This window comes from Neomonachus schauinslandi, chromosome 3 (assembly GCF_002201575.2).
Source record: "Neomonachus schauinslandi chromosome 3, ASM220157v2, whole genome shotgun sequence".
Classification (NCBI taxonomy): Eukaryota; Metazoa; Chordata; class Mammalia; order Carnivora; family Phocidae; genus Neomonachus; species Neomonachus schauinslandi.
This window is the reverse complement of record NC_058405.1, coordinates 20,439,908-20,461,223: the sequence shown is the minus strand read 5'-3', so window position 1 is coordinate 20,461,223 and position 21,316 is coordinate 20,439,908. Positions and strand designations below refer to the sequence as shown.

General features: G+C 37.1%; 1 pseudogene; it reads right to left on the bottom strand.

Annotated features, from left to right (window-relative positions):
* Positions 1–8,218: 8,218 nt before the first annotated feature.
* Positions 8,219–9,176, bottom strand: LOC110585875 (annotated as a pseudogene).
* Between the last annotated feature and the right edge of the window lie 12,140 nt (positions 9,177–21,316).

Sequence of the window (21,316 nt, the reverse complement as noted above, 5' to 3'; positions counted from 1 at the left end):
AGAACAAGAGGTAGTACCAACTGCCAGGGACCTACTCAATACAGACATTACTACGATGTCAGATCTAGAGTTCAGAATCATCACTTTAAAGATACTAGCTGGGGGCGCCTGGGTGGCTCAGTTGGTTAAGCGACTGCCTTCGGCTCAGGTCATGATCCTGGAGTCCCGGGATCGAGTCCCGCATCGGGCTCCCTGCTCGGCAGGGAGTCTGCTTCTCCCTCTCCCGCTCCCCCCTCTTGTGCTCTTTCTCTCTCTCACTCTCTCTCTCAAATAAATAAATAAAATCTTTAAAAAAAAATAAAAATAAAAATAAAGATGCTAGCTGGGCTTGAAAAAAATATGGAAGTTATTAGAGAAACCCTTTCTGGAGAAGTAAAAGAACTAAAATCCAACCAAGTAGAAATCAAAAAGGCTATTAATGAGATGCAATAAAAAATGGGGGCGCTAACTGCTAGAATAAATGAGGCAGAAGAGAGAATCAGTAATATAGAAGATGAAATGATGGAAAATAAAGAAGCTGAGAAAAAGAGAGATAAACAACTACTGGATCACGAGGGCAGAATTCGAGAGATAAGCGATACCATAAGATGAAACAACATTAGAATAATTGGGATCCCAGAAGAAGAAGAAAGAGAGAGAGGGGCAGAAGGTATAATGGAGCAAATTATAGCAGAGAACTTCCCTAATTTGGGGAAGGAAACAGGCATGAAAATCCAGGAAGCAGAGAGAACCCCTCTCAAAATCAATAAAAATAGGTCAACACCCCGACATCTAATAGTAAAACTTACGAGTCTCATAGACAAAGAGAAAATCCTGAAAGCAGCTCGGGAGAAGAGATATGTAACCTACAAGGGTAGAAACATTAGATTGGCAACAGACCTATCCACAGAGACCTGGCAGGCCAGAAAGGACTGGCAGGATATATTCAGAGCACTAAATGAGAAAAATATGCAGCCAAGAATACTCTATCAACCAAGGTGTCATTGAAAATTGAAGGAGAAATAAAAAGCTTCCAGGACAAACAAAAACTAAAGGAATTTGCAAACACAAAACCAGCCCTACAGGAAATCTTGAAAGGGGTCCTCTAAGCAAAGAAAGAGCCTAAAAGCAACATAGACCAGAAAGGAACACAGACAATATACGGTAACAGTCACCTTACAGGCAATACAGTGGCACTAAATTCCTATCTTTCAATAGTTACCCTGAATGTAAATGGGCTCAATGCCCCAATCAAAAGACACAGGCTATCAGACTGGATTAAAAAACAAGACCCATCGATATGCTGTCTGCAAGAGACTCATTTTCGACCCAAAGACAGCCCCAGATTGAAAGTGAGGGGGTGGAAAACCATTTACCATGCTAATGGACACCAAAAGAAAGCTGGGGTGGCAATCCTTATATCAGACAAATTAGATTTTAAACCAAAGACTGTAATAAGAGATGAGGAAGGACACTATATCATACTTAAAGGATCTATCCAACAAGAAGATCTAACAATTGTAAATATCTATGCCCCTAACATGGGAGCAGCCAATTATATAAGCCAATTAATTACAAAAGCAAAGAAACACATTGACAACAATACAGTAATAGTGGGGGACTTTAACACCCCCCTCACTGAAATGGACAGATCGTCTAAGCAAAAGATCAACAACGAAATAAAGACTTTAAATGACACACTGGACCAAATGGACTTTACAGACATATTCAGAACATTCCACCCCAAAGCAACGGTATACACATTCTTCTCTAGTGCCCATGGAACATTCTCCAGAATAGATCACATCCTAGGTCATAAATCAGGTCTCAACCGGTACCAAAAGATTGGAATCATTCCCTGCCTATTTTCAGACCACAATGCTTTGAAACTAGAGCTCAATCACAAGAAAAAAGTCAGAAAGAACTCAAATACATGGAGGCTAAAGAGCATCCTACTGAAGAACGAATGGGTCAACCAGGAAATTAAAGAAGAATTAAAAAAACTCATGGAAACCAATGAAAATGAAAACACAACTATTCAAAATCTTTGGGATGCAGCAAAGGCAGTCCTAAGAGGAAAGTATATAGCAATACAAGCCTTTCTCAAGAAGCAAGAAAGGTCTCAAGTACACAACCTAACCTTACACCTCAAGGAGCTGGAGAAAGAACAGCAAATAAAGCCTAAACCCAGCAGGAGAAGAGAAATAATAAAGATCAGAGCAGAAATCAATGAAATAGAAACTAAAAGAACAGTAGAACAGATCAACGAAACTAGGAGCTGGTTCTTTGAAAGAATTAACAAGATTGATAAACCCCTGGCCAGACTTATCAAAAAGAGAAGAGAAATGACCCAAATCAACAAAATCATGAATGTAAGAGGAGAGATCACAACCAACACCAAAGAAATACAAACAATTATAAGAACATATTATGAGCAACTCTATGCCAGCAAATTAAATAACCTGGAAGATATGGATGCATTCCTAGAGATGTACCAACTACCAAAACTGAACCAGGAAGAAATAGAAAACCTGAACAGACCTATAACCACTAAGGAAATTGAAGCAGTCATCCAAAATCTCCCAAAAAACAAAAGCCCAGGGCCAGATGGCTTCCCAGGGGAATTCTACCAAACATTTCAAGAAGAATTAATACCTATTCTTCTGAAACTGTTCCAAAAAATAGAAATGGAAGGAAAACTTCCAAACTCATTTTATGAGGCCAGCATTACCTTGATCCCAAAACCAGACAAAGACCCCATCAAAAAGGAGAATTACAGACCAATATCCCCGATGAACATGGATGCAAAAATTCTCACCAAAATACTAGCCAATAGGATCCAACAGTACATTAAAAGGATTATTCACCATGACCAAGTGGGATTTATCCCTGGGCTGCAAGGTTGGTTCAACATCCGCAAATCAATCAATGTGATACAATACATTAACAAAAGAAAGAACAAGAATCATATGATCCTCTCAATAGATGCAGAAAAAGCATTTGACAAAGTACAGCATCCTTTCTTGATCAAAACTCTTCAGAGTATAGGGATAGAGGGTACATACCTCAATATCATAAAAGCCATCTATGAAAAACCTACAGCGAATATCATTCTCAATGGGGAAAAACTGAGAGCTTTCCCCCTAAGGTCAGGAACGTGGCAGGGATGTCCACTATCACCACTGATATTCAACATAGTATTGGAAGTCCTAGCCACAGCAATCAGACAACAAAAAGAAATCAAAGGCATCCAAATTGGCAAGGAAGAAGTCAAACTCTCACTCTTTGCAGATGATATGATACTTTATGTGGAAAACCCAAAAGACTCCACCCCAAAACTGCTAGAACTCATACAGGAATTCAGTAAAGTGGCAGGATATAAAATCAATGCACAGAAGTCAGTGGCATTCCTATACACCAACAACAAGACAGAAAGAAATTAAGGAGTCGATCCCATTTACAATTGCACCCAAAACCATAAGATACCTAGGAATAAATCTAACCAAAGAGACAAAGGATCTGTACTCAGAAAAGTATAAAATACTCATGAAAGAAATTGAGGAAGACACAAAGAAATGGAAAAAGGTTCCATGCTCATGGATTGGAAGAACAAATATTGTGAAGATGTCAATGCTACCTAGAGCAATCTACACATTCAATGCAATCCCCATCAAAATACCATCCACTTTTTTCAAAGAAATGGAACAAATAATCCTAAAATTTGTATGGAACCAGAAAAGACCCCGCATAGCCAGAGGAATGTTGAAAAAGAAAAGCAAAGCCGGCGGCATCACAATTCCGGACTTCCAGCTCTATTACAAAGCTGTCATCATCAAGACAGCATGGTACTGGCACAAAAACAGACACATAGATCAATGGAACAGAATAGAGAGCCCAGAAATGGACCCTCAACTCTACGGTCAACTCATCTTTGACAAAGCAGGAAAGAATGTCCAATGGAACAAAGACAGTCTCTTCAACAAATGGTGTTGGGAAAATTGGATAGCCACATGCAGAAGAATGAAACTGGACCATTTCCTTAGACCACACACAAAAATAGACTCCAAATGGTTGAAAGACCTCAATGTGAGACAGGAGTCCATCAAAATCCTAAAGGAGAACACAGGCGGCAACCTCTTTGACCTCAGCCGAAGCAACTTCTTCCTAGAAACATCACCAAAGGCAAGGGAGGCAAGGGCAAAAATTAACTATTGGGACTTCATCAAGATAAAAAGCTTTTGCAAAGCAAAGGAAACAGTCAACAAAACCAAAAGACAACCGACAGCATGGGAGAAGATATTTGCAAATGACATATCAGATAAAGGGCTAGTATCCAAAATCTATAAAGAACTCATCAAACTCAACACCCAAAGAACAAAGAATCCAATCAAGAAATGGGCAGAAGACATGAACAGACATTTTTCCAAAGAAGACATCCAAATGGCCAACAGACACATGAAAAAGTGCTCAGTATCGCTCGGCATCAGGGAAATCCAAATCAAAACCTCAATGAGATACCACCTCACACCTGTCAGAATGGCTAAAATTAACAAGTCAGGAAATGACAGATGTTGGCGGGGATGCGGAGAAAGGGGAACCCTCCTACACTGTTGGTGGGAATGCAAGCTGGTGCAGCCACTCTGGAAAACTGTATGGAGGTTCCTCAAAAAGTTGAAAATAGAGCTACCATATGATCCAGCAATTGCACTACTGGGTATTTACCCCAAAGATACAAAAGTAGGGATCCGAAGGGGTACGTGCACCCCGATGTTTAGAGCAGCAATGTCTACAATAGCCAAACTGTGGAAAGAGCCAAGATGTCCATCAACAGATGAATGGATAAAGAAGATGTGGTATATATATACAATGGAATATTATGCAGCCATCAAAAGGAATGAGATCTTGCCATTTGCAACGACGTGGATGGAACTGGAGGGTATTATGTTGAGTGAAATAAATCAAAAAGAGAAAGGCATGTATCATATGACCTCACTGATATGAGGAATTCTTAATCGCAGGAAACAAACTGAGGGTTGCTGGAGTGGGGGGTGGGGTGGGAGGGATGGGCTGACTGGGTGATAGACACTGGGGAGGGTATGTGCTCTGGTAAGCGCTGTGAATTGTGCAAGACTGTTGAATCTCAGCTCTGTACTTCTGAAACAAATAATGCAATATATGTTAAGAAAAAAAAAAAGAAGAAGAAGAAGGTAGCGGGAGGGGAAGAATGAAGCGGGGGAAATCGGAGGGGTAGACGAACCATGAGAGACGATGGACTCTGAAAAACAAACAGGGTTCTAGAGGGGAGGGGGGTGGGAGGATGGGTTAGCCTGGTGGTGGGTATTGAGGAGGGCACATTCTGCATGGAGCACTGGGTGTTATGCACAAACAATGAATCATGGAACACTTCATCTAAAACTAATGATGTAATGTATGGGGATTAACATAAGAATAAAAAAAATAAAAATAAGAAAAGCAGAAACGGAGAAAATAACTTCTGAATTCAAACCTAAGTCCATTTGGTAACTATGTAGAATTTGGGAGGTTACAAAATTACACGTTTGGAAAAATAAAATGCAAAATTCAGTATAAGGTAGAGTCATTTCAGACCTTGTCTGTCCAAAACATCAGAAACTGAGTTTTATAGAATTTAAAATATTCAAAACATTCAAAAATGATATTCAGAGACAGATATATATCTTAGATCATCTTAGACATTATATTTACAATCTCAGAACATCTTATAAATGAAACTAAATATAATAAACTTTCCAAATGTTAGTACATAAAGCTTTACCTAATTTGTTTATACATTTAATCTTTCTTTTTTTATATATCCAGGTAGACTATAAGTTTATAAAATATATAGTATTATACAGCATGTATGAGATGAAGACATTAAGGATCTATAGGACTATAGAATTATAAAATAAGGGAAAGTATAATCATTTACCTCCCAAAACCCAATTTTTCATTAAGGGCAGATTTTGTTATTCAGAAGAAATTAAATACTCTCTCCATTTATTTGTGCATTTATTTTCTTTGAGAAAAAAGATTGCCTTGTGGAAAGATAAATAATTTCTACCTCAACTTATTTGAATAGCTATTTTTGAACTTCATATAGCAAAACATTTCATTTCATTATTAATCCTTTAAATCTATAAATCAATGTCTATATTTTATAGTCTGCTGAGAAAATGAATCTTTCAGAGTTTAGTCAAAACTTCCACTAAATTCTGAGACTCTCCAAAAACATACCTTCTGAAGACCAGAGAGAGAGAAAGAAAGAGGTATGTTGGTAAATAGATATGTAAATGTAGATTTATGTTATAAAATTGAATTTATACACTATATATGGTACTATCAATATGCATATGAGATATATACATATATGATAAATGTCAACTACTGCAAACCTACTTTCTGGAAAAGAACTGACAGTTGAAGAATTAATTTGTGCATTATGTTTTATACTGAAAAGTAGAATTGATTAATAAGAATTCTGTATCATGTCTAAATTTAAATTGGTTTTGACATCTTAATTTGGACATTTTTCATTGAACATATCAAAACTCCTTCTTTGTGGAACATTCTGGGTCATTGATTGCCAAATGACACTTCTTTGATATCCCTCTAAGAAACATGTTTATTTTTTTTATATAGAATTTGCTTGCAGTGTTTTGTGTTACGAAAATTCTTAATTTTTTTTTTTTTAATCTAGTTCTGCCAGTTCAATGTATCAGTTGCGGATGTTGAAACTAACAAATAACTGTATCCCAAACTTTATAAACATATGGTTTTTCAGAAGCTGTGTGTTACCAGATGGGATATTGCGTGTTAGTACATGGTAATTAGATCATAACATCTCCAGATAAGGCAGACATTTCCTATAAGCAAAATTACTCATTGGCAGTTTCTTAAATAAGCCATAGAGTGCATTTGCGGCCATCTACCAAGTCTTTCCCACCTGGTTTTTCTGCCAGTAATAGAACAGATTACAACTTCTTGGCTGAGCCCACTATGAAGTAGCTGGCATTTCGGAGAGATGCGAAAAATAATTTCCACTGTGTCTTCAAATACAGGAATCACATTCAGGAGAGTGAGAGTGTCACACAGTGACAGATATCGGGGACCAGGCTGAACTAAGGCAAAAACAGTGTTAACCTCTCCCATCTCATTTCCTATTCCATGGCATATTCTCTTTAATAAAATAATTCACCAATCCCTTTAAGTACATTTCTACATTTCTGTTGCTATTGCATTACAATTGTCTTCCTTCCCTCCCTTTCTTGCCTCTATCCTTCCTTTTATTTTTTCCTCTCTTGTTTCTTGGTACATACCTTTTCTTTTAAAAGACAGAGAGACACAGCAAGAGAGGAAACACAAGCAGGGCGAGTGGGAGAGGGAGAAGCAGGCTTCCCGCGGAGCAGTGAGCCAACTTGGGGCTCGATCCCAGGACTCTGGGATCATGACGTGAGCCTAAGGCAGACGCTTAACGACTGAGCCACCCAGGTGCCCCTCTTGGTACACATCTTAAAAACATCTAAATTAAGTGTATGACTCACCTGGCCTTAAACTCAGCTGTTGTTGTTATTGTTTTGAACCTATGGTATATATAAACCAATTTTCATTAAGTCTTCTTTTTATCTCTTCTACCTGGTACTTAACTCAATACTGAATTCCTACATCATTGCCATGTGTTAAAATAGGTTCCCATTATCTAAAAGCTGCTTTTTAGGACAACAAATGATTTTTTCTTCAACCAGTAAACGTAGATTTTAATGAACTAAAAAAGAACACATGGTTTATGTATCAATATTTTCCCTCAGCGCTACTTCCTTTCCAACCAACACTTCCCACAATGGGCAGGGAGGCAGCTGGGATGTAAACATTAGGGGATACAAGGAATGGTGAGAAAGAGTATTGAAAACATTAGCTGCGCAGACCATATCTTTAGGCAGGTCTGTGATGATCTCTCTGAAGCTGCCTAATTGTTTCTCTCTCCACTAATTCCATTACAAAGCTTGTTTCAGCACATTTCGAAGCCTGTGAGCTGACAGGAAACTGTAAGACACAGGAGATAGTCGCTTTAAAAATTTTTGAGGCAAAAAGTTCAAAACATGTTTGTTTGATTCTTCTAGGGACAACAACCAGAAAAGGTTATCAAAATAGGTATTTTGGTATTTCATGGACAATTACTCAGGTTCTTAACACTCTTGTGAAAAATGCAATTTTCATTAGCTCAATCGCTTTCACATCTGAGAAAGTATTTTTTCTCCTTGTGGGAAGAAACAGAGTACATACAGGGGCCATCACTTCCACTTTGAAATGGGTTGATAAATTTGTTCAAACCAGAATGTGGAGGAAGGCCAAATCTGTATTTCTTTAATGAGAAAGAAAAGAGGTCCGGGGATGTTAGGTTTCTATCCCTGTGGTGGATATTCCTACGTCAGTAACTTTGGTTCATACTGCACACTTGCCCTCTATCACCCCCAGCAGATGTTTCAATGTGCAGGTATGATCAAAACATTTATGAGATACTCTTTTAGTTTTGTTACAATGTCCATCTCTTTATCTTGTATTTGCTTAAGTTGCTTCTTGCTCATTCAGTAGAAACAGTCTAATTTGTCCCCATTCAGAATTTATTTCCTCTCTCTTACCTTTTATCTTTTTGTCAGCTCCACTGACATGCTGACTTGCAAACTTAGTCATTTTTTTTTTTTTTCAGCTCATTCCCCACTGTTCTTCAAGGGCTCAATGCCACATTCTAGAATTTTCATGTGATGGGAGCAGCTTTCTTCACACGATATATGTGCTGTTCCTGGTGTTTGAGGGAGAAAATATACTGTATACATGAAACCTCTAGGTCTTTCATACAGAAAAGAGTTGAAAGTTGATTGTACTTCTCAAACATAGCATTCTCTTCATGCCTCTTTCTTTTGCTTCCTCTGATCTGGAGAGTGCCTTGGTGATTTACATCAAATTACTGAGCTGGGATTTGCTCCTGAAGTTCTTATCTGGACAGAAAAACATGTCAGACAGGGCATGGAAAGGTATCCTATAGCTCCTTTCAGGAAATACTGTTGCAGGAGTGACAGAAGATGTGCCCACAGTTGATGGTCACTGGGTCTTCAAGTAATCCTGCCAGATGGGCAGCTAGGCTGATTTTGGAGATCTGCCAGGGCTGTCACAAATGCCATAGAGCCAAACAAAGGTAGTGGGTGAGGTGATGCTCCCTTCATCAGGGCCTGCGTCTCTGGAGTTCCAGATTCAGTGGGAAGTGTACATCCCTCAGACCTCAAAGGCTGACTAGCTTCAGGACTCACTGGCCTGGCATGCTGGTGGCAGGCACGACAAGTCCTCTGTTACCTTCTGGAGGTAAGAGCCAAGAAGGATACACAGCTTGCTGGCCCATTACATATTGCTCATCTGAAGTTCAGTGACCTTCTTCTTCCAGGAAGTAGCTCCAGTCCAAGCAAGGGAGCCATCATTGCTTTACAATGTAGACATGGAGAGAATAACACCCTCACCAATGACTGACTGATGACCGGGGCATGTGGCTCAAGGCTCAGGCTGAGACTGCGCAGGAGTCTCTGAGCTGCATGAGACACAGGACATAGACCTCAACACACTCCTGAGCACTTGGGTCCTGCATCAAAAGTGCACACTGGTCCCCTAAGGCGATTACTATTTCCCGGAAGTGGCCACTATGGTCTTTTGAAGATGATCATAAATGCACACATGCATACACAATCTAATTGAAGCCATGGATGCCATGTAGACCTGAAAATGAATTCTACCACAACCCACAGAGAGAAGCCTTCCCGGACTGCTTTCATCCTTGAGCTGCTTTAGTCTCCTTCCAAAAATAAACCAGATTAGCTGAATTAAACATTGCATGTCAATCCTCCACACCAGTGATTTTCAAAATGTGGTCATTAGTCCAGCAACAGTTTCTGGGGTTGCATCTCAGAACTTTTGAATCAGAAATCCTGGCAGCAGAACTCAGCAATCTGTATTTCTACGATCCCTCCAAGGTGTTTCAGATGCACCTAAATTTTGACAGTCACTGTTCTACACAAAACCTTGCAATGGCTTAGTCAGAGTTAAGGCCAAAGTCCTTGTGATGGTCTGAGACCTAACAGCACTTCTCCTGTACCCTCTTCCTGCTTGTTAACCTCTTCAGGTACACTGGTCTTCTGGCTCTTCTTTGACTACACCAGATTTTCTAACATCTCTTTACATTGTACTGTTTCTTTCCTTTGCCTAATATCTTCTAGTGAATCATGGGCTTCAATTCCTCCCTCTTCAATGGATTGTCACTCTTCCAGTAAACTCTTCTGATCCCTTGCCTAGATTTATGTCCTCCCACTGAGACTCTGCACACTAATACTTATTCCTCACACTGGAGCTTGTTAGTGATTTCCTTTCATAAGTCTCACCATTTATCCACTTTTACAAGTTTATTGTAACCAGAAAGAGAGAGATGTGTCAATTTATTTACTGTTCTATCAACTTGGATTCAAATTACTTTGTAGCTCAAAGTTTGCCATTCAATATCAGAACTCTATTGTTCTCAGTGATCCTAGCATACATGCAATCTTCCTTTTCTGTTTTTTTCTCCCTTTGCTTCAGCCGTATCAAAGAAATTTCACAGCAAAACTTCTCTTTAATGATTACTTTTTCCCAAAGATCTTTTTTTTTTCTCTTAATTTTATTCTTGGAATAAATGAAGGGAAGAATGAACAAAGGGATGGATGGTCAGTTTCATTTGGGACAATAATATTATCTTGACAAATATCAAATCAAATAAAAATAATAATGGCACCTGGTCAGATAGCCATGGGAAGAGCATTGTTTCAAAAATTTTAGAAAGAAAAAAAATTTCTAGGTGGTAAAATATTTTAGTAGTAAGTTCCAGGAAGGAGAAAGCCTTTTATTTGTTAAAAATAAAAAAAATAGCCCTTTAGTTGTTCATTTATTAAGAAAATGCTTTGGTGTACAAAAAATTTTAACTGTAAATGATTTTAATTGAAATGTTAAATGGAAAAAAAAAAGAACAGGTGTTTTATATAGGTCTGAAGCCCTGAGGTTTCAGTTATATAAACAAGAATTGAAATAAATACCGTATTAAAAATGTATGAGTTTTATTTATTTATCAGAATTACTTGGTACCTTTTCTTTGTAACTTCAATATATATATATTATTTTCTAGTCTCAGGTCAACTTTCCTCTAGGGGCACCATAGAATTTCTAGAAGTGTTGCTCTTAGTTACTATTAACAGTTCCTTTTTTTATTACCTCTGTAGATCTTATCTATCTGCGGTTCTCTACTTAACTTAAAATGAACCTTGCTGTTATCAACTCTGGATATATTTGGGAATACATCTGGGTATATCTGAAGTAAAAAGAGAGCCTCAAAATAGGGAATATAGAAATTTTCTCTCCATCCCCTGAATTTTACTCAGAATGTTGTCTCTTACAATCCAAACAACCATGATACTTCCCATGTGGCTAATTCTCTTATAAATGCAAAAATATTTATCTGTAAGAATTTTATTTAACAGACAACAGTTTTTAGAGAAAAACATCTAATGGTCTCATTTTCCATTTATTTGTCTGCAATGTATTTGTATCTGTGAACCTCCTATTCTCTCCTACTGCTTGAGTAATTATGTGCTAAACTTTTCCTTAAATAATTATGTGCTAAACTTGATGTATTTATGACTCAGACATTCTGACAACAGAATTTTTATCATCAACAAAAAAATGACAGATGCTGTATCTATTTTTAAATGCATGGGCTCAATTCTTACTACAGCTAATGGTGGTCATAATAAATAGGCTGAGTGTAACTTCTTTACCTAAACGGAGCTTAACATTTAGTGCACATTTTGTGTTTGTTTAGAATTAACTTTTAAAATGTAATCAGATTTTTTTCCATGCATGGGCCACTAAATGAGGACAGTTAGCATCTTCTAAGAGCTAATGACCAGTATATGAAGGGTATGACAAACGTAATGAATGTACCTCAGTTACCAAAAATGTAAAGAGAGAAAGCCTGCATATAGGGCATTTTAATGTCGGTGTTCGAAGAAGACTCTTTGAAGAGGTGACATGTAGGACAATAAGGGGATAAGGACATCTGACACAGTGTGACTCAGATGCAAAGAAGACTCAGATTTCTGGGGAGAGGATTTCGGGCAGAGAAAGGAGCCCGTGCAAAAGCCTAAGTTGGGGGAGATTGTAATTATACATGATACTGAATTTTTATTTTAGCATGGGGAGATGAATAATTTATTCTAACTTCCTTTCATATACTTTTCTTTTTGTCATTTTTTGACATGGATTTGAAGACTCATTTCTTTTATTCTTACCTAATAACAAACATTTGAGGATATTATTTTTATGTGTGAGAATGGACTTTACTAAGTCACATGGTTGTATTATTTAGGAATTTAAAAAAATTGTTTCTCACCTATTAATTGGCGGTAATACCATACATCTTCTAGGATTGTTGTAAGGATTAAATGAGTTAATATATATAAATGGCTAGGAAGAGGGACAGAAATATAATAATTGCTACAACATGTGCTAGCTACTTCTCCCTCTTTATCTTTCTCATTATTATTATTAATATCCATGTGTTTGTGCATTATTTGTGCATAACTGTACATTATTTGATTTTGTCTAGTGCACCTATTGGCTTAGATTATGTCCTTATGTTTCTCTTTCATAACTTATGAAATCTAGGTAGCGTTTTTACTCCACTATAATATCCATAAAATATTAGAACACATATTTCCTTCTTCCTGCACCTCACTCATTCTATATTATTTCTTGTTATTACCTCCACCTGCACCATTCATTTTAACTCCATATGTGTTCATAAAAATTGTATTCTGCTCTGTAATGGAAGCCATTTAGCATTCTCTCTATAGTTACATGCTTCCTTATTTTTAGCACTGGATAAAAAATTTATGCCAAAACTTAGTTACTTAACGCAGCAGACATTTGCTATCTCTGTTCCTGGAGGCCAGAATTCCGAGTGTTGCTTAGCTGAGTGCGTCCTGCCTTTCCTTTATGCTCTCTCATGAGGTGGCATGCAAGCTGCTGATGGGTGCAGTCTCATTGCAAAGGAGGATTTGGTTCCTCACAGGTCTTTGAGACCCTCAGGGTCTCATGGACTCAGCTCCTTTCCTTGCAGGCATCTCTTAGTGCAGCTTATGTCCTAACAGCTACAAGGGAGGGAGAGAGAGGCTCCAGGACAAAAACCACTGTCTTTTATAAGTAAATCTAGGAGCTGAAGTCTGCCATACTCCACTCCATAGGAAGAAGTTACCAAGTCCAGCCCACATTCAATGGAAGGAATTACACAAGGGAATGAAGACCAGGAGGCAAGGACTGTTGGGGGACCTCTTCCAGGCTGCCTGCTACAAATAGATTTAATGCTCATAGCCTGATCTTTTATAGACACAACTTTGCATTATTTCTTTGGACTCATCTATTTGTTCCAATTCCCCACCATTTCATTGATTCTTTTATTCTAAAACTTGTGATTTGAGTTCTGTATTTTAAGATTTGTGCTTTATGAGTTATGTTTTGCCCCCTCCCCCACAATAAAAGGATCCTTGGTCTTGCAATTCTGGGATCTTTGCCTTATTTTGAGATGTCTGTCTGTTGCTTTTACTTAAACAACTATTCCCCAGGTACAAAATTATTGGCTTCTACTTTCCATCCATTAGAACTCTGGAGATGTTATATCACTGTGTCATGGAGCTTTATGCTATGGAAAATACTATCTCAGCTCAGCCTCATTTTCTCATTGTAGATGATTTTCTTTATAGACATGGGCCAATTGTACCCTAAAGAAGTAGAAGGAAAGCAATGATGTGGGACAGCTAAAAATTTCAAGTTACTTAGACTATCTCCCACCAGTTCTTCACAAATCAGTTGTGGTTTTTACCTTGGGAGCATATTAATAATAGCTAACATGGACCGAGTGATTGTTAAGAGATGGACATTGAGGTCAGTAACTATTCTACATTATTTTCATTATCATAAAAATTCTATGTAATGGATACTATTTTCTCCCAATTTTATAATTAGGATAAGAGGTTTGCAATCTCTTAGGCGACATCTTGAGCCAGATGTACTTTAGTATGCAAAAATATTTCATAGAGGTGATATGATCCTTCTACTGTATTTTTGTCATAATTCCAGGATTATCTACAGTATTATGTCCAATCAAACATAAGGATAAAATACTAAAATATCTTCAGTAAAACATTTGGATATGCATAGTAATTGGAGTTAATAGAGATTCTAAGCGTCTTCATGGTGATCAAATTAAATTTTGCCACCAAATAGGCTTACACAAAACCTCCAGAATTGTCAGTTGTCAGAGCTTTTGAATTTTGGAATTGCAGGTAAGGGGATGTTGACATGTGAATTTGTAGAGATGTTATGCCCAAAGGCTAGTAGTTGGCAAGTGGCTTCCTGGAATTTCAAGCCATGTGACCAAACTCTAAGATAACATTCTTTTTTTTTTTTTTTTTTAAGATTTTATTTATTTATTTGACAGAGAGAAACACAGCGAGAGAGGGAACACAAGCAGGGGGAGTGGAAGAGGGAGAAGCAGGCTTCCTGCGGAGCAGGGAGTCCAACGCAGTTTGATCCCAGGATGACCTGAGCGGAAGGCAGATGCTTAACAACTGAGCCACCCAGGTGCCTGAGACAACATTCTTAAGTGCGATGCATCACTGCCTTAAGGATGTATAACCCTCAGTTTGGAGATTCTTCCTCCTTTCAAGATTCCTGCCACCCGATGTCACATACTGATTTGGACACTTACTAAAAGTTTGTGACTTTGATCAACTGCTAGCCTTTTGAAGTTTAGGGATTTTTTTTTTTCCATTTGGCAAATGTGAATAATAACTCTTTTTGCAAATGATTTTCATGACATTAAATATGGTAATCCATAAAAAATACTTACTTGAATTTCTACTATATGGTTAGTGTTTACCCACAAATACTTTTTATGAATTGTGTATTTGAATTCTGTATAGTTTTTCTAATAAATAAGTATTGCTAGTGTAGCTAGAATTCTTCCCTTCATCATATATGTGCTTTAAAAAAGGACTGAATTTAGTGTGTTATATTAAAAAGGTTTTCTATGAATCTTGTATGGTCAAAGGGTTAAAATGTGGCATATAGATGTGGAATCTTTCTCTCTATATATATGAAAGAGACGAATCTTTAGGCTTTGAAATAGCCAATAAAATAACCAGAAAATCAATACAAAATGTTCCATTACTAAAAGAAATCAAGGGAAGCATATGGTGTCTAATATATACTGGACAAGAATAATAAGGTCTTCCTGGCATGGGGTAGATACTTTCATGTGACTGATTAATCTGGCAGTTTTGGGTTCCAATTTGTGGGAAGATGTCCATTGTCTTCTTTGACTGCATATAAGACAATAGTTGAAAATTAATTCCATTCTGGGACTCACCACTATCCTAGAACACTCCTTATCAATGTGAGTTCAGGGCCCACTTTGCCAGGCTGCATGGGGCAAAACCAATTTAAAAAATAAGTCAACACTTTATACATTTATAATATCTCAGATCTATGAACTAGGCCATGAAATCCTGTGTAGATATATTCATTGAGTCTAGACAATGATTTTTTTTTTAAAGATTTTATTTATTTATTTGACAGAGACAGACACAGCCAGAGAGGGAACAAAAGCAGGGGGAGTGGGAGAGGGAGAAACAGGCTTCCCGCGGAGCAGGGAGCCTGATGCGGGGCTCTATCCCAGGACCCTGGGATCATGACCTGAGCCGAAGGCAGACACTTAATGACTGAGCCACCCAGGCGCCCTCGGACTATGATGGTTTGGAATCCTTAGCCATGAATCCGCTGCTCTGATCATCCCCAAACTCCAGATTAACGATTTCTTTTTAAACGCTACAATTGAAAAAATAGGGTCTGGATGAATGAGACTGGGGCAATCTTTCTGCTACTGGACCATCCCTGTATGGACAGATCTTTAAAGGACAGTTTGCAAGCTATTTTTTTATTTGTCTGTGGTGTGAGGAATGAATGCACAGCAAAGGAAACAAATTTATTTTTCACTCACCCACCCGCCACTGGCCAGGTTGGGTGCCGTTGCTAACAATAACTTTAGCTTGACAAAAAACATTTAGCTTTTGCAGTCCAAACAGAAAAAAAAAAAAAAATTATTTTGAGCCATTTGATGATTTGTGGTAATACACACACACACACACACACACACACACACACACACACTGCCCACACAATATTTTTATTGAGTGCTAGGCTTTGGGCTCTGCTCTTCGCTTTCTCTGCTTTAAAGTTGAACAACTTGAAGAATATTTGGGATGACCACAGTGGCAACTACCACACTCCATTATCCTGCTATATTCAACCAAGTCTCCTAAAGCTTTTATTTCAGGAGGCAAATGGTCTGAATCCCAAGATACACTTAAACCAGATGCTTCATTATAGCCAGCTTCATTACTTGCCAACTTCCTGGCTAAGTTAAAGGCATCTACAATGACTTCTACACATGGATTCAACTAACACATCATATTAAAGACAGTCATGTGCTATTTCCAATTCCTGGTTAGTTTTAATAATAGTCGGGATAGCTGGATGTAAGTTAAGGAAGAGTAATTAAAATATCTATAAATAAATATGGTAGGGAAACTAGTTTTAAGCTATTTCTTTTTTCTTTTTAAGATTTTATTTATTTATTTGACAGAGAGAGACACAGCGAGAGAGGGAACACAAGCAGGGGGAGTGGGAGAAGGAGAAGCAGGCTTCCCACCAAGCAGGGAGTCCGATGCGGGGCTCGATCCCAGGACCCTGAGATCATGACCTGAGCCGAAGGCACCCCTAAACTATTTCTTTTTTAAAAATTTTATTATGTTATGGTAATCACCATACATTACATCATTAGCTCTTGATGTAGTGTTCCATGATTCATTGTTTGCGTGTAACACCCAGGGCTTCATCCAGTACGTGCCCTCTTTAATACCCATCACCAGGCTAACCCATCCCCCCACCCCTCTCCCCTCTAGAACCCTCAGTTAGTTTCTCAGAGTCCATAGTCTCTCATGGTTCGTCTCCCCCTCCGATTCCCCCCCTTCATTTTTCCCTTCTTACTATCTTTTTTTTTTTTTAACATATAATGTGTTATTTGTTTCAGAGGCACAGGTCTGTGATTCAACAATCTTACACAATTCACAGCGCTCACCATAGCACATACCCTCCCCAATGTCTGTCACCCAGCCACCCCATCCCTCCCCCCCCCCGCCACTCTAAATTTAAAACATTCATTGTATGCAATAATCTTTATATTCTTGTTTTATCTCTTTTGCCTAAATTCAAATATTGTTAAAATATGAGAAAATAACTTGAGTACTATATACTTGCCACAGAAAATTGTTAATGTTGAAATTTTGTCACATTTGATATATACTTAGTTTCATAGAATACATACATTTTACTTACTGAAGTAAAAGCAACTGTGACCCTTCCTTTCCACTTTCCTTCAGAGGATTACTTTTTGGAAGCTAGTGTATACCCTTCTCATTCATGGTCTATACTTTTACTACACACATACAAATATATCACAGCATTGTTTGTAAACACAAATTTTGGAAATAACCTACATGCTTATCAATATGGAAAATGGATATCCAAAATTTAAAATATATGCACACAGTAGTGGTAATCATACATATTTATTATTAATAAATAATTTTGTTTATTAATAAGTAAAAATATCTGTTACATAGTGATGATATTAATGGTTAATAATTATTGTGATTATAGGTAGTTATCTATATTCTATAAAGATTATATATTGTTATATTACATATTGTGTAGTATAATTATAGAATAACATGTAATATAATTATATGATAATATAAAATTAATGTGATTACAGATAATATTCATAATTATTGATAATTAGAACAGTGTAATTATTAATGTTGACATTATAATTATTGTTTTACTCTTGTGTTAATAAATATATATGCTTATATATACTAAAAATATATACCTCATTTTAAATGTTCACAGTACTTAAAGCTTTGTCCTATTAAAAATTCTTGAGTAGTGATATAGGAAGAATGCTTGCCAGATATGCTGATAATGTTGTCTGCATTATCAAAGTTTGAATGGAAGTTTTTTCAAAACAAAAAAGTTTCCTGTAATGTCCTCAGAAAGTATTCTTCAGAATGACTATTAACTAAAAGCTGCAACATTATGTTGCTAACAAAAGAGGTACAATTAGAAAATGCTGACTGTAATACAACTCTGCCAGAGGGTCCAAACCATTTTTTTTTCTTTCTCCTGTAATGTAAATTATGCTGACAGGGAGGTATGGTAGCAACTTTTGTCAACTGAATTTACTTTTTGCTTAGCAAAGCTGGAAGTCATGTAATAATGTCCATCTGGCTGACCTGAGGGTTAAAGTTTAAGTGTATCTTCCTAAATAAGTTGCCTACTGCTCAGTGCCGCCCATAGATTTTACAACTCTCTGGTTTCAGCTGTAAAATCTCAAAGAAGCGTGAAATAAAAATTAAAGAAAACATTTTCAGTAAAGTTTTCTGTTATTTCCTGTGCACTTCCCAATTAATTAAAGGAGAATATTTATAAGACTCATGATGTCAAATTTTAATTAAATAGAAAAGGAACACATTCATATTCACGAGCCTAGGGAAATCTTGACTATTTGTAATCAATGAATTCCTATACCACAGAGAAAATCATTTGGTGGTCTTACAGGATTTAAGAAATACATTCTAGATTCACTGCTTATATCCTTGTCATACTGTTTATCAATTTCCTCTATCCTCTGTATTGATTGTACTGTAGTTACATCTAAAATCTGATTAGAGTCCAATTCAGGTTTTTTTGGGGAAAAGCAAACATACTTCTTAGGTAGTGGTATGCCATTCCTATTATATCATTTAGGAAGCACAGATATTTGGTTTTGTTAAGTACATGATGACTCTTTTGTTAGAGATATGATATCTGACTTTGCAAAATTATAGTTTGGGTACAGGTGATATATGCTAGATATAGCAAACATAAAACCCATTATTATTTTTTTATGAAATTGTTTTAGCACATATTCATGATTATTACCTAAATCCATCATTTAATTTTGGAATGCAAACCAGTGATGTTTGAACTCTGTCATTCTTTCTGCATTTAAGGCCTATAATTCTTCTAAAAGATAAATAACCCTATTCAACTACTTGGTTATCCTGAAGTGCAGTCGGTAGAGGAAAAATAGAATAAATGATTCTATTATGTCTTTTTTGAAATCAGTTTTTAAATCATAAGTTGGTGTGTTAATAATCCACATTTTTATATATCTTCATGAGATCAAAGATTTTATATATGTGATGACCTCTAGTTCATTACAGAATTAAGTAATTTTGCTGAAAATTATTAACAACTGTTCAACTAGGCATCACTATCTTAGACTATTGGCCAAATGGCCAAGTCACCCTGAATTTGATTGTAAATATACAGAATAGGGGAAAACAATTTGGCACCAACCCTTAGCTGGGTGCAGTGTTCTGTATTCAAAGAATCCTACAGAATTAAATAGGTTAACAACATTGTCCATTTTGGATTGGATAAAAGTGAGAGTAGAATGAGTTTACACTGAGAAAGGAAAGTGCTCCATCCACTGACCTCTGAAACTACAAAAACTTGTGATAAACCCATAAAAAGGTAAAAATACTAAAACTTGAATTAGTTATATAATAAGTGCCGGCTATTCCTAATGAAAAGCTCCAACACAGTAAATGATAAATGTAGCAATGAACAGAGCCCCTTATGTTGTCCCCTCCATATGACCCTCTTACTGGGAGGACAGAAGAAAATACAGAACGTCATGGAAGATCAGCTGTCAGGCGCCTGGGTGGCTCAGTTGGTTAAACGTCTGCCTTTGGCTCAGGTCATGATCCCAGGGTCCTGGGATCGAGGCCCACATAGGGCACCCTGCCCAGTGGGGAGTCTGCTTCCCCCTTGCCCCCTTTCCCCAGTTTATATGCTATCAAAAATAAATAAATATCTTAAAGAAAAAAGATCAGCTGTCAAATCCCTCATGCATAAGTTTTTATGGGTAAAATATACAAGTTTTTTACAAGAAGAAGACTAGATGAGAAAAAAAATAAAAGACAGTAGGAGAACTAACTATACAGAGAAAAGGACTGAGTCGTATGGATATATTTAGACAATTGACAAAGAATGGAGTAAAGATGGAGGTGATTCACAGTATTTCTGTAAAGACTTGGTACATTATTTCTAGATGGGAAAAGAGAGACCTACCCCAGATCAGGTGGTCATCTTGGCTATGGGGCATTTTGAATTTAGCATTATTAGTTCCAATAGGTACATTTAAATCCAAAGATGCTGTCTTGGATTTTGAGAAGTAATTTTTAGAGCAAAGTGATAAATTTATTTCATTTCATAAGGGGAAGGAAGACAAATATAATGGATATGAGGTCATGACTGGAAGCAGCCTGGGAAGAGGTTACTCTGGCATCAATGCGCAAGCTCAAAATAAGGTGCAGTTTCTGGAGGCTTTTTGCCAACCACGTTCCTTGTAACAAGTTTTCCTGAAAAAATGAGCTGAAGAGTATAATTCCAGGGAGACTGTGAATGGATAAAATAAATTACTGCCCAGAAGACCAGCATCTTCATAAAGCTGTCTTGCAAATATCAAGCAACAAAAGCAAAAATAGAAGGGTGGGATTGCATCAGCATAAAAAGCTTCAGTACAGGAAAAAAACAACAGAGTGAAAAGACAACTTACAAAATGGGAGAAAATTTTTATGAACCATACATCTGATTAGAAGGTAATTCCTTCAAATATATAAGGAAGTCCTACAACTCAATAGTAAAAACAAATAACCAATTCAAATGAGTAAAGGACTTGGACAGACATTTCTCCAAAGAAGATATACAAATGACCAACTGGTATTTGAAGAGGTGTTCAAGATCACACTAATCACCAGGGAAAGGCAAATCAAAACCACAGTGAGGTAATACCTCACATCTGTTAAAATGACTATTATCAAAAAGTCCAAAGATAAGTATTGGTGAGGATATGTATAAAAGGAAACCCTTGTACACTGTTCGTGAGAATGTAAATTGGTACAGCCATTATGGATAATAGTAGGGAGGTTCCCCCCAAAATTAAATGATCCCACCATCCCACTTCTGGGTATATATCCAAAAGAAATGAAATCAGCATCTCAAACAGATATTTGTACCCCATGTT